Here is a 13,852-nt window from a genome sequence, read left to right on the forward strand (position 1 = left end):
TTAGTTGACTTTAAAGTACAAGTTACAAAATAAAATATTCCATCCCAATACTGAGATATGAGACGTTACATGTTGGGGTGTATTTTTTGCCCACATTCCCTATTTTAGCAGGCCCAGTCGCATATAATAAAAACCTACCCGGCAATGAATTCCCTTCTCCATGGCAAACATGATAGTGCGAGTTGTAACTCTGTATATCTTTGCATGAATAAGTTGCAACCATTCTTTTAAGTGCCTGTAATTGTTTTCTCTATGCTTTCTGTGCAAATTAATCTTTCTGTTGTTGCTACTTGTAACTCCAAATTTTATTTGCATATGAGGTCAAAATTTCACCAGAGCATACTTTTGGCTATGTAGATTATAAGTAAAAATGTACCATTAAGGGTGCTCTGTACAGATCATGTACGGCTCCCATGAAATTACCATAACTCACAAATGGTTTGGGCAAATATACTGTACTTTCTTACTGGATATAAGCTAACACTAGAGCACACTTTAGTCCAAACCCAACTGCTAATTTGCTGTAGAATGCGAGTTATAATTTTTCCTTTTAAACTAGAACTAGTCTTACAGTTTACACACTAGAGCCGTGATACTTTCATGATACACTATACAAAACAGTACAAACTATTGTGTGTTTTTATTTTTGTCTTTTAGCTTCTCAATCATCAGATACTCAACTTCCGGTTTGACACTGCCGCCAATCTTTCCTTTCACTTCCATGCTATTTGTCACCCGAAGTTGCTATCGAAAACTGCAAACGCTCTTTTTTAGCAAAATTACTACAGTAACTCATCCAAAATTTTCATGCCTTTTGGGTGAAAAATGACAGACTAGTTATATTTTAAACATAAGGATGTAGAATAGCAAGAGGCGTGCCTGTTACCTAACACACAGGTGCTAAAAATTCAGTAATAAGCCACAGACTAATTAATGACCATAATATTTCCATCAACGTAAAAGATAACTTGTTTCACCATGTGATTGCGGAAGCCTTACGTAAGCTGTACAGCGCACCCTTAAGCCAGGGTTTTGCCAGATCTGGTCACAAATAGTTTGGAAAATGTAGCAGGATTTTGCTTAACCAGTCACATATATAATTGCGTTGTATTATGATATTATGCAGTACCAGCCACAAGTATGCAATAATGACTTACAGGTCTTTAGAATTGCAGGTACTATACATATAAAGCGGTGTTAACAAAGCTTGATTGTTTAAAATTTGAATTTAGAAGAGTACTCCTGTTGGTGTGTTGATATGTAGCACCATGTATTAAATGGGCAGTTTCAATTGTTATTGAGCTAATAACAGCTTCAGAGATTAAGTTAGTTGAACATGGCTATTAGTACAAAAAATCATGGCTATTGCAACCGCTTTGAAAATGAAAATGTAAATTCCAGTGTGCTAGGAATTATCAATCACCGTACTGTATATTTGGTAACATGAAGGTTTGGACTTTTCTCACCAAACATATAACCCTAAAACAAGCCTCGCAATATCTCCATGGTGCCTTGGCAGTATCGGTTAGATACAACCAAACCCAAAAGTGTTTTCAGTATGACCTTAAATGCTTCCAATAGGTTATATATACAAAAATTAAAACATTTAGTGGAATTTTTTACTGACTGCATGAATTCCTTACTGACTGATGCATGACTCAATAATGGCAAAGGCTACAAACTTGATTTTTCACTACTCTACATCACTTCAGCCTGGTAGTGGGAATTGTCCCAGTTTTCGACTGTGACTGAATTGATTGTGGAGTTCCTTCTCATTATATGTTCTTCATTTGTAATGCTGTGTAATGGGTTGAGCATTGCTGAAAATAAAGCTTAATGGCTACTGGAGTATTTTAGTATATAATTGATACACTGTAGTTGTGCATGCATTCAAATGAAAACAATAATCCTGACACCATTCTTTTTTCTAATGCATTATGTGCATGCTCACCAGTCATAATAATGTTACAAATAAAATTAACTAACAGGTATATTAGGAATTTTAAGTTCGATTAGGGATCATAGAAATCAAAAGTAGTGAAACAAGAGGGGTTGTGTACACATACAATCCCTAGTTCAGCTGTGGGTATAGACTGAAGGAAGGATTTAATCTCCACTAGTATATCTTCATTTAATGTACGTAGGTGACCTCTCTTGTTTCCCTACTTTTAACTTCTATGATTGCTAATTGAACTAAAAATTAATATTTGAAAATGTTGAAATTAAGAGATAGGAGAAACCAATGCATCAAAATTGCATTTTCATTCTTCCTGTCAATAACCACTCACTGGAGCCACTACCATAATATCTTGACACAGCCAGTTCATTTAGGTGTTGATAATTGTTCAGAGTGCATGGAAGGATTTTACTAGCTGGATGTATCAAAAACAGTACAGTAGTGCTGTTTAATAGAAAATGACGGACTATATGCACAAAATGCTGCATTTTAAAATCATCATAGAAGCACAATTTATGATGAAAATCGCTTTTATGGAATAGAGTGTTAGTATATTCCAGCATTAAAATGCTCATAAATGGCCAAATCAACATTGACTATATAAAAATTACATAAAAGTCACCAAATTGGAATATAGGTCTACCTGCCTGCCAGCCAACGTTCCTGCCTGCCTGGATCTGCCCAACCACCTCCCTGTCTGCCTGAATATGCAAGACTAATGGCCAAACATAGCCACCATTTTTGAGTCTCAGTATGAAACTCGCTATGGCACGTGGCTTTACTAATTCCAACAATTGTCTGTATTCTGCTTTTTGCTTTTCCTTTTATCTTCACTGAAATGTTCTTCCTCATGCAAGGAAACCATACCATGACATTAATTCTCCACATTGATACTTTCCTAAGAGGAGTATGTTTAGACTATTTGAAGCACTTTAGGGACTATAAGTGAAGAACACTCCATGACACCCCTTAATAACCTAACTACAATGAGCTACAGTTTTGCTGTAGAAAACTAAACATGACAAACCACACCCCTTAATGTATTATATAACCCACTTAAGATAGTCATGGAGATTGAGATACTCTAATGAAGCCATCACAGCCAAAGATGTATAACATAGCTATGGTGTAGCAAATTAAGTGAACTATTGCAATTATCAATTAAAAATGAAGTAGGTTCCATTATAAAGGTAACGAAAAATGCTGACAATTACATGAACGATGGTAGCTATTTCACTATAGCTAAACATATGTAGGAAAAATGGAAAAATTGGCATTGAATAGATTGTAGTAAAATGCCAATATAGGGTTTTTCCATCACAGTTATGTTGTAAAAGCTGCCATCCTTATTTTGCTACTTTTTTTTCACTGTAACCTTAGTTAATTTCCAAATTAATGATTTAATGTAAGTTTGTAATTCAATCCCTGCACTAGTTTAACTTTAATTTGTGTCCTTATATTGTTCTCTTGTGGCAGTGAATATGCTGTACCTTTTTGTAGTGGTATAAGAGTTGCATGCATTTGAAATTGTTACAGCCTTAAATGTTGTACTTCATATCAAAATTACCTTGTTTGTACCAGTGACTAAATAGACGAATACATGTTTAATTTGTTTGTTTGTTGTGATCCTATAGGTACAGTATATTGTTATTGTGAATATCACATGTGTACACATTGATTATGTCTATGTATGTGATTTGTTCTTTGAACTACTTTTGTTACTTTGTATATACTTCTTTATTTCATGTTGATTTCATCAAATTTGATGGATGCATAGATTGTAAGTTATCATAAGTAATCTTGATTCAATTAATAATGTTATTATTGTATGTGCATAACATGTGTACACATTGATTATGTCTATGTGTGTGATGTGTTCTTTGAGCTACTTTTGTTACTTTATATATACTTCTTTATTTCATGTTCATTTCATCAAATTTGATGGATGCATAGTCTGTAAGTTATCATAAGTAATCTTCATTCAATTAATAATGTTGTTACTGTATGTGCATAACATTTGTACACATTGATGATGATGTGTTTATTGTACAGCTTTGTGAAATGTGTGACTTGTAATTGTGTCAGTTGTATATCGTAGTATGTTTGTAATGTTTAATGTCGGTTGTTAAATAAAGAACCACAAACAATCAGCCAATTGTTTTAAGTTGATATTGTTCACTTGTCAACAGGCATCCACTGGTGGTGGTTATTTTGGTAGTTGTGCTGTGTTCCATGACTCTCCTATATGATTTTGCAATAAAGCCATTGATATGATCAGCTACAAATTGTGGCTCCCAATTCAGTGGTGGATACAAGGGTGGTTGCAATGCTTCAGCTGAAACCCCCTCTGATGTTTATATATTTATTTTTTTGTTTTGTTTTTTTATGATTTGTCATGTAGGTGACATAATCACCTAACATATCAATCACCCAGGTGACATAATCACCTAACATATCAATCACCTAACATATCAATCACCTAGGTGACATAATCACCTAACATATCATATCAATTAACAGTCTTTAATTGCTGAAATTTTTATTTTAAAATATTAACACAGTGGTGAGCTACAGTTGATTTTGTAGCTTAAGACAAACCATTTTTTCATGAAATATTCACAATATTTGTGGTCATAAATCAGAAACTATGTGGTGTATGAGGCTAAAAATTGGTATGGGTGATGAGCACCATAGGTACTACCAACACACCAAGTTTCGTCAAAATCCGAGAGGTGACATTACAATTTCTCGGTGATTTGACATGGAATGACCCATATGCTACCGGATTTAATTTCTTATCATCTTGGTAATGTGACAGTGTATCGCCCAAGCCTTGCTTGCTAGCATAACTCTCTAGTGTGAAATCCTTATCGAAATCTGGATAGGCAAGCATTGGTGCTGCTAATAACCTGATCCTTAAACTTTGAAAGGCTACTTCACAGTCAGCTGTCCATTGGAAAAGTGCTCCCTTCTTACTGAGTAATTATAACGGGTGAGCAAACTTGGCTTAACCCATAACAAAACGACAATAATGAGATGTTAGCCCAAGGAACTGTCTCAACTGCCTCAAGTTAATGGGAGTGGAGAAATGCTTTACAGCATCCAAATTCTGGTTATTTGGCTTCAATCCAGATGGTGTCACCAGATGAGCCAAGTAATCTATATACTTCATCGCAAACAAATTTGCATTTCTTTTGGTTGAGTTTCAAGCCTGCTCTCTTCAAACAATTAAACACCTGCAGCTCTCAAGTGAACGACATGATCATGCAAAGATTCTGAAAAGACTATTACATCATCCAAATTGACTGATACAAATTCTTTGCCACTGTCAGACTGTATTTCATGCAATAGTCTCTGCATTAAATGCTGGAACACAGCAGGTGCATTCATTACACCAAACGACATCACTCTGAATTCATAGAATCCCTGGTGCATAATGAATGCTGTCTTCTCTTGGCTGTTCTCATGAACTTTAATTTGCCAATACCCTGATGCAAGATCTAATGTTGTAAACACTTCCAACTGACCTAAAAGGTCATTGTTTCTTGGTAAAGGGAATGTGTCTGGCTTGGTAACAGAATTAAGAATACGGTTATCTACACAATATCGTAGTGTTCCATCCCTTTTCTGACCAAGACAACAGGACTGGACCATGGGCTCTTAGATGGTATGATCATGTAACATTTCTGCATCCTCTCTAGCTGATTTGCTATCTCTTGGCAGGCAGCAAAAGGTGTTCTTCTTACAGGCTGTTTCCTTGAGGCCTCATCACTGGTGTTAATCTCAAATTCAATCAGGTCAGTCTCCCCTCTCTCATCCTCTTCTAGACTAAATATGTCATGATATTCCATTATAGTACGTTCGCGTTGAGCTGAATCCTGAGTTGTTGATTAAGAAGCCATACAAGATCAAAGGCTTTAAACATAATGTTTATGACGCATTTATTCGTAAGCCCATGTTACGGGCGCGCACTTAATTGTTGAGAATATGTCGTCCAGTGTACCGTCAGCGAGTGCGGAGCGAAACCCTTTTGGGAAGACGTTAAACAGCCAAACGAAGTATCTACTTATGAAACTATGGGAGTACTTTAAGCAAGAAGCGAAGAAATGTAAAATTTCTATCAACATCACGGAGAGAATCTCGAAGGCCACCGGCATTGTATCATGCCTTCTTTGCTGGGTTTTGGCATACATTACGCCACGCAGGGATTTCAAGGACATCCATTAGAATGGAGCACCGCAAGAAAGGCGATTTATTTACGCCAAGAAAAGGTACAAAATGCACTTTGCACAAGCCCGCTCAATTCTTTATCGTCAGGTACAAATGTCCACGAGTCCTTGTTGATACAGACAGTTTTAACCCAGATACTATCAGACAAGATCCATTCATTGTACGGAAGGGAGGAAATCTATCGCTCTCAAAGATTTTGGTAAGTTAAATTTTGAAACCTGGAACTTTGTCACTTACTCCGTCTTAGGCCAACTTAAGAATGATGGTGTTTTCTCTGGGGGTAGAACATTGCTTTAAAGAGTGTTGAGTGATATGGGATTTAAGTACAAGACGATTAATGACAAGAGGTTAGCATTGCAACTGTTTGTGCTTTAATTTCACTACACTTATATGCAGGGTATGCTATGAGCAGCCCTGCATAGTCCATCAGTATCATAAATATTAAAGACGAACGAGGTGCAACAGAACTGAAGGAAGACCAGTTGTGTATTTGGATGAGACTTGGGTAATGAAGAACTTCTAGAGCAATTCCTCATCCAAATCAGCAGTCATAGTGAAGATGGTGATGGTGGTATTAATGAATTGTCCACTAGCAGCAGCGGGTCCAAGTCTTCTTTTGGGCTTACTTCATCTGATGTAAGATTGTTTGATATTTGCAGCATTGGTGTTATAACTTGATTTTGTTCCCCAGGAGTCATCAGGTAGCTGGGATTAAACTCTGTGAAGTACATAAAAATACAGATGAAGTACGTGTAAGTGTGTGCACTTTAATAAAAAATATCATTGCTTTATTGTGCTATCCGAAGTTGAACATACCATCCCTTGTATATTAAATCAGTGCAGGAGTGTTTGGAAGTCACTACAGGTACTATCAGCCCAAATTCATACAAACAGTATTATTTCATTTGTTGAAACTTTTAGAGTTTTTTGGGAATGTAACTTCAAAAACAAAATGCTGGCTGGAAAAACTGTGTACATGTGTGGCGAAGTGATGAGAAAAGTATTAAAATGACAAATTGACTAAATGGGAACAGAAGACGATAGTCAGCTGTGGTGAATGTGAAGTAAAATACATGTTGTTTGGCTCACTTGCAGGAACACCAATGCTACATAACGGATTTTGAGCTGTTATATGGTTTTTTTCTCTTTTGAGGCTGAAGAAGTTTTTACCTGAATATAAGCAGGCCACTTATCTTCTAAATACAGTGCAACAGTGGCCCCAGCTCTTCTACTTATGCAACTCTGTTTTACACACACAACATCTGTTTTATTTTTCTTGTAAAAGTGTATTACAGCCTCTTACATAAGGGATGGTGAAATCATGCGTGTTGAGGGCGGGTATGTGACGTCTGGCTTCGCCACAAACATGTGTCAACATGACCATCAAAGGGCCGCGCTTTAGAGGCTTCCCCATTGAAAATGTATGGCGAAACTTTACAGTGCCATAACGGGAGTGTCTTACATTCGAATGAACCGCTTTTAATATATTTTTAGCGGATCGAGAAGCGCTACGTATTGAGCTATACAGGAGCCCCATGCGATGTAGCAATCGTAAGTTATTAATCGTTTTTGAGGGTTCAGCTCAACGCGAACGTACTATAACAGATTTTCTTAAAGTAGGTGCTGTTCTGACAGTAGTTTGTTAGACTGCATCAGCACCTTGTTGATCTGTTGTAGACTCCACTTAATTTGTTCCACTATTTTCTCATATGGTAGGCTGATATTAAACAGGTGTACTTGATCTAGTAGGGGCTTACTGCCTCCTCAACTAGAGACCATTCACAGACAACAAGTATGTCTTCATCTTTAGCAATGACAAACTCTACTCCAACAACTTGACCTCAGTCCATACCTTTCTGTAACTGACTCTCCAGTATTGGCTACCACTACTGCAGAAGAGCCATCCTCTTTTGCTTCTATAAGAGACCCTACAATCTTCAATGAGGTGTCCAGTGAATCTGAAGGCTGTAGCATAACTGTGCTTTTCACATTACTTGTACTACTGTAGTGAAATTGGCAGTCAAAAGTGCAGTTTTAATCAGATTCAATAGTGAAATGTTCTGTGCTCACTGAAATGTTGTTTTTAGAGCAATTGTGCATATCTAGAATTATTGTTGTGTATATGATAGTTACTTCTAATGATCTATATATTCAAAATCATAATCCAGTGCTTATGGTCAATGTACCCAGGAACCAACTGGCTCAAGGGCAAAGGCTCAATCATCAAACACAGTCCTCAAGTGAACAATATTATAAAATAAATCTAAAAAAAAATTATCACAACATGCAAATAATCAGATACATTTTTTACTATAACCAGACTGTAATCCATATAACACTCTCAGCATACAATATTGGAACACCGCAAGTCTATTCAGCACCCCATAAGGCATCACATTTGAACTGGTATAATTGTTGGGTGATGAATTCAGTCTTCTCTTGGCTGTATTTGTGACCCTTAATCTGCTAATAACCAGTGGCGAGATGTAAAGTTGTAAAATACTTGGATCTTAAGAGATCATTAATCTTTGGTAAAGGGAATACATCGGGCTTGGTTATAAAATTTGGTAAATACAAAATTGAAGTGTTTCATCCCTTTTTAACAGGACTGGACTATGGACTCTAAGATGGTTTTGTCACCCTAATTCTTAGCATCTTCTCCAATTTGTCAGCCACTTTCTTCCTAACAGCGAAGAGTACTGTCCTAACAGGTTGCTTCCTTGGGGCTCAGGGGAAATGGAAAACTCAACTGCCACTGTGAATCATAATCTAAAAGAATAAACAAGACAACCCACCTTTTCTTCTGTTGGAAGACAAACTGCAAAGGAACTACAGAAGAATCTGCTGCGGAGGAAGATCCTCCTTGTGAAGAAACTTACAATGGAAAGGATAACATCTCACAAGTGTGTCTAATCAAAACTGTATGTATACCAGCTATTACTAGTGCCTGTACAAACTTCACATGCACAGGGAATAGTGCTTTTATAGCATTATATGCTTTTATAGCAGTGCTTTTACAGCTGAAGCAGTCAAACTTCTATGTGCAGCTTGCACATCAAGGTGATAGTCAACTATACCCAACCTATTACATACTGCATCAGATAACAACAGTTGGTTAGGTGCTACTAACTTAATGTACATAGTACCACACAATATTTTCTTACCAAACGTAATATTTACATCTATCTCTCCATCTAAGTTTATGGGCTTTTAATCAATGGTACATGCTTTTGTTTATCTCTAACCCAACCCAGCTGATGAAATAATGTGATAAAGTAAATCACAACAGATAATTGCTAAGTCTGATCCTGTGTGTATCAAACTACTGTAGTAACTGGTACTCCCTTAACTTTGACTTCAACACAACACGAATCTCTGCCACCTTCCACATAGTATCTGGTCCATATCATCTTGTTATCCTTTGGAGTATTTGTTTTAGCCAAAAGTTTGACATTGTGCATGAACTAGTAACCAAAGAACTACTATACATGTATTTTCTATTGAGTTGAGCATTCCAACTGGCTGCCATTGGGTTATTGGTTGTAGTGTACTTGTCCCCGACTGATATTAATATCCAGTTCTGAGTTGTTTTTGACTGTTTGTCAAACCAAGCCTCCAACTATTTGTGTTTGAAGACATAGGGTAGCACTAACACTTGTAATACCCGTTTCCCTGTTTACATCTACAGTACATGGTCAGTCTTCCAATTTAACTGCGTAGTTCTATTTCCATCTTCTGTAGCCTATCTTATAAATGTTTCATTTTCATCTCCTTCTCAAACATCAGTTTATGATGAACTAAATTCTGTTGGCAGTGTGTTTGCCAAAGTTCTTTATTTCTATCCCTTGCCTTTTTCACCACCTACATTAGATCTTGTACCTGTGAACATGATATCTGTTTTTGAAGGGCTTCATTCGTAGTAGTCAATTCTGTCACTTTAGCTCTCTCCATCTCTAGGATTCTAAAAGATGCTCCTACTGGGCTGATAGTTCTTCCTTCAAATGTACCACCTCCTGCAGCGGTGTGTTTGCCAACTCAGTGTTCATAAAGCTCAGAACTTGCTCCAAATGTTTTCTACTTGCTCTTCCCTGTGAAGTATGGTCATCTAATTAAATTGCAGCCTGACTGTCTTGATCTGGCTTTGTCCTAGATGAATCTGTCACCAAAGTTGAAACTAACAATTCTCTCTCTGGAGCTGGTGATAATGTTCTGTATTGCACAATATAACTGTAAGAAATATTTCATTGAAATCTTACAAAGATAGTTCTTCCCTTTCCTCAGTCTGTGTGACCACTACTTGAACATGAGAGGGGTAATGGTTACTCTCAGTAAGTATTACACTTATTATTACTATTATATCATTGCTTAAAACTGAAGGCAAATCCAATTCCTGCATTAGGTAAAGCTTAAGTCTCTTAGAACTGAGAGGAAAGTTTACTGTTGTGTACTAAACATCTATCCTGCTCACAGGTAAGAAAACTATCTATAGAAACAAAGTCTATTGCTCTTTAGAGTACTACCTCTTAACAACACTGTCTCTCACCTAGTCTCACTTCCCTAAGTGGCACACTCACCCAAACGTCTTCATAACTTTCTTTTTCATCCATATCTGTTTTACCTAAAGGGGAATTTTAGAGGATTTTGGATCTGTTAATCTCCAGAAAATTCTACATCTATTAATTTCATCTTACTTCCAGGTATGGCCAATTTTTACCTTCAACAACTGGACTAATAAACAATGGATAAAATACTTGCATGTTTCAAATAAAAAAATCTGTAATTTTTACATGCTTTTTCTTTGTGATGAAAGGATCTAACTGTAAAAATTGGATATCAACGTATTCATCTAATCAAGAGAAGTTCTAAAATCTTTGTTTCATTGTAGTAGAACAATGGATACATCAATTATTAACATTTGTTTACATCACATCACATCGTGCTGTTAATGGCAGAAAACACTTCTCAAACATTTCTAAACTTTTTCTTGTAATTCAAGGTATCTATGGTTTATTCCACCCTTAAATGGGTAGAAATTTAACTTATAATGCTGTATTTCAGAACTAAATATGTGACCGGGCCTGCGATAACAGGGCATGTGGGCACAAACTACACTGCATCACTCTACAGGTCATATCTCAGCGCTGGAACAGAATATTTGTATTTTGTTACTTGCATCATAGAGCCAATTAAATTCTTACTAGATGCTCAAAATTGCATTGCCATAACATAATGGTACAAAAAGTTATGAGTGATGAACGTTTGAAAAAGTAGGCAAAAATCATGTGCCCACATGCCCTATTTTCGCAGGCCCAGTCACATATTTTATGTGTCAAATGCACCCATGAGGGTGATTATCCAAAATTTGGTCACATGTAATGTTTAGCAGTAGACTGGTCATAATGTCTTGTCATATGCAGGCTTGATCAGTCGTGGTAGGACAGAGTGGGACATTTCAACTAAGAGTTAGATTGTACATGATTATTAATTCTGGTATATACTGTTCACTCATTCATTGCTCTACTGTAACATTGCTAATTGAATGGGAGTAAGCCTAGTACATTCATGGCCACCCCCCTAGGGTTGTAAGAATGTAGTATCTCCTAGCAACCAAGTGGTAGTTATGTTTAGCAGTACAAGCCATAAACCAATCAGATAAACTGTATTCCTTAGGCTCCATCCCTTTTCTTTTGATAGCTAGGACATTATGTCTGAGCAAATTAAGTTATGGTCCAGACCCAGAGGCAGCAAATGTCAAATGTCTGGTGATCGACTGTTATAGCGTAAGTAATTGATTATTGACCAAATTTTGTACTTATAATGGCATAACTTATGACAGGAACCTCACATCTACTTCCAGATTTCACCATCATAGTTGGCTATTCTTGGTCTCCTCCATAATCTAAGGTTGTATACACTATTGTTTGCCTAAGCAGTGCGCGTTATACTATGACCATATTATAAAGTCGTAATTATCGACCACCATGTAGTATCTATTATCGACCAACTGTACAAATTCAATAAAAGTATTATTCACCACCCTGCTACTTCCCTTATATGTGAATACTCTGCATGCAATTCACTTTCCACTGATATACTAGCATATAGATTTTCAAATTTTTGTGTGTGTGTGTGTTATTGGCAAGTTATACGGCACACAAATAATATTGTTCACACAGTGTATTTGTCAATGCAAAAAAAACAAAAATGTTGAAATCCATCATTGTCTGATGCAACATCTTCAATGCGGTGTTCATGCAACCATCTTCCACACACTTGAAGAATATCCACTGTGCCCTACCCCCTTCCAGTACATCATCATGCCGCAATTGAAAACACATACAACATATGTTCGGATCAATGTCTTCATTGTCCATTAAGTTCTTTTGCTGAGTTATTTCTGTCAGTAGCTCTTCAACAGCAACATCACTAATATCTTAATCATTAACTCCACCATTGATAGCTGTAATGCCAACAGTGCTAGCACTACTGTTTGTTGTAGTGGAATTCTTTTTCTTCCTAGATACCTTCTTTGATGCTTGTCCTGCTGCCTTCTTGAGCAAACCTGGGCCCTTTGTTCTTTGTTCCTCTTTGCTGTTTCTTCTATTATCCGTTTCTTATCAGCTCTTTCCTGCTTTCTTTTTTCTTTTTCCTCAAGCTCTCTTTTCTTCTTGTTCTCCTTTTCTTCTAACATTGCTATAAACTCTCATCACTAGTAAGTAATCTAGCACAAGGCAGTGATCTCTCTGTTGTAGATGGTGGCTCCAGACACACTAAGAATTGTGATATGCTTGAGTTTGAGGACCTAGGAACTCTGATGGGAGTTTCTGCAGATGCATTAGTTAAAGATCTTTGCACAATTTGTTCTGGTGTAATACCTGATCGTAACACCGGGGCCTTAACAACACTCACAGGGCCCTCTGGAGATGCAAAATTCATTCCACCATCTGGTGTCCTGCAAGCATCTGGCACACTAGGATTTCCCAGAATGTTACATGAAAGACTTGATCCAGGGACCATAGCAACCCTGGCAGGGGTTTCTGCAGGTATGATTACCTCATCAGGTGTAGTGGGAACAGGTTGCTCTGGGGTGATGCATGACGACCTTGATGCAAGGTCCATTGTATCCCTGGTAGGGGTTTCTGCAGGTATAGAAATTGTACTTTTGATAATCCTAGTGTGGTGAAAAACTGCTACAGGTTCTTCTGGAGAGATATTTTGAAATAGGGCAACAACTGATTCAGATTCTGAACAGCTACTTAGATATGATTCGGAATGGTACATTCTAAGCCATCGTGTGTAATCTGGGTCAATATACAAATTATATCCTTCATCAAATCTCTTCTTGTATAATTGCTGTTGCTCAGCATTAAAATCACTAGGTTCTGCATCTGTGTCCACAGGCACATCATTGTATGTGCTAGAAATCTCAGTAGCAGGTGATCCTTCATCATTGCTGCAAGGTGGCTTGCCTTCCACTGCTGTATTACTGCTTCCTGATTGTAAGGATGGAACTTTTATAGCTGAAGAATTGAAAGGATATACTCCACAAGACTTAAACCCTGCTATGATAATAGCAGGTATAACAGACTGCAACCAGGCCTTTGAAAAAAGTGAATTAAAATTAAACTTGGTAATTACTCTATCGGGATTATGTTGGAGAAACTC

The 13,852-nt window shown here is 37.0% G+C and overlaps 1 protein-coding gene and 1 long non-coding RNA gene across 4 annotated transcripts in view; both read left to right on the plus strand.

Moving 5' to 3' along the window:
* Positions 1 to 13,852, plus strand: part of LOC136246426 (probable serine/threonine-protein kinase DDB_G0271682) — a 313,867-nt gene that overhangs the window by 247,018 nt on the left and 52,997 nt on the right. The gene's annotated exons all lie outside the window — the stretch shown is intronic.
* On the plus strand, positions 5,883 to 7,494 carry LOC136246394 (uncharacterized). Of its 3 annotated transcripts, none has more exons than XR_010696385.1 (7): positions 5,884 to 6,228; positions 6,275 to 6,386; positions 6,435 to 6,534; positions 6,584 to 6,823; positions 6,879 to 6,939; positions 6,994 to 7,052; positions 7,109 to 7,494. It is a non-coding gene; the product is annotated as an uncharacterized lncRNA (long non-coding RNA). The 3 variants fall into 3 exon arrangements; XR_010696384.1 differs by having other exon boundaries at positions 5,886 to 6,228; positions 6,879 to 6,933; XR_010696383.1 differs by having other exon boundaries at positions 5,883 to 6,228; positions 6,879 to 7,052.

Source organism: Dysidea avara, chromosome 2 (genome assembly GCF_963678975.1).
Source record: "Dysidea avara chromosome 2, odDysAvar1.4, whole genome shotgun sequence".
In the NCBI taxonomy this organism is placed as follows: Eukaryota; Metazoa; Porifera; class Demospongiae; order Dictyoceratida; family Dysideidae; genus Dysidea; species Dysidea avara.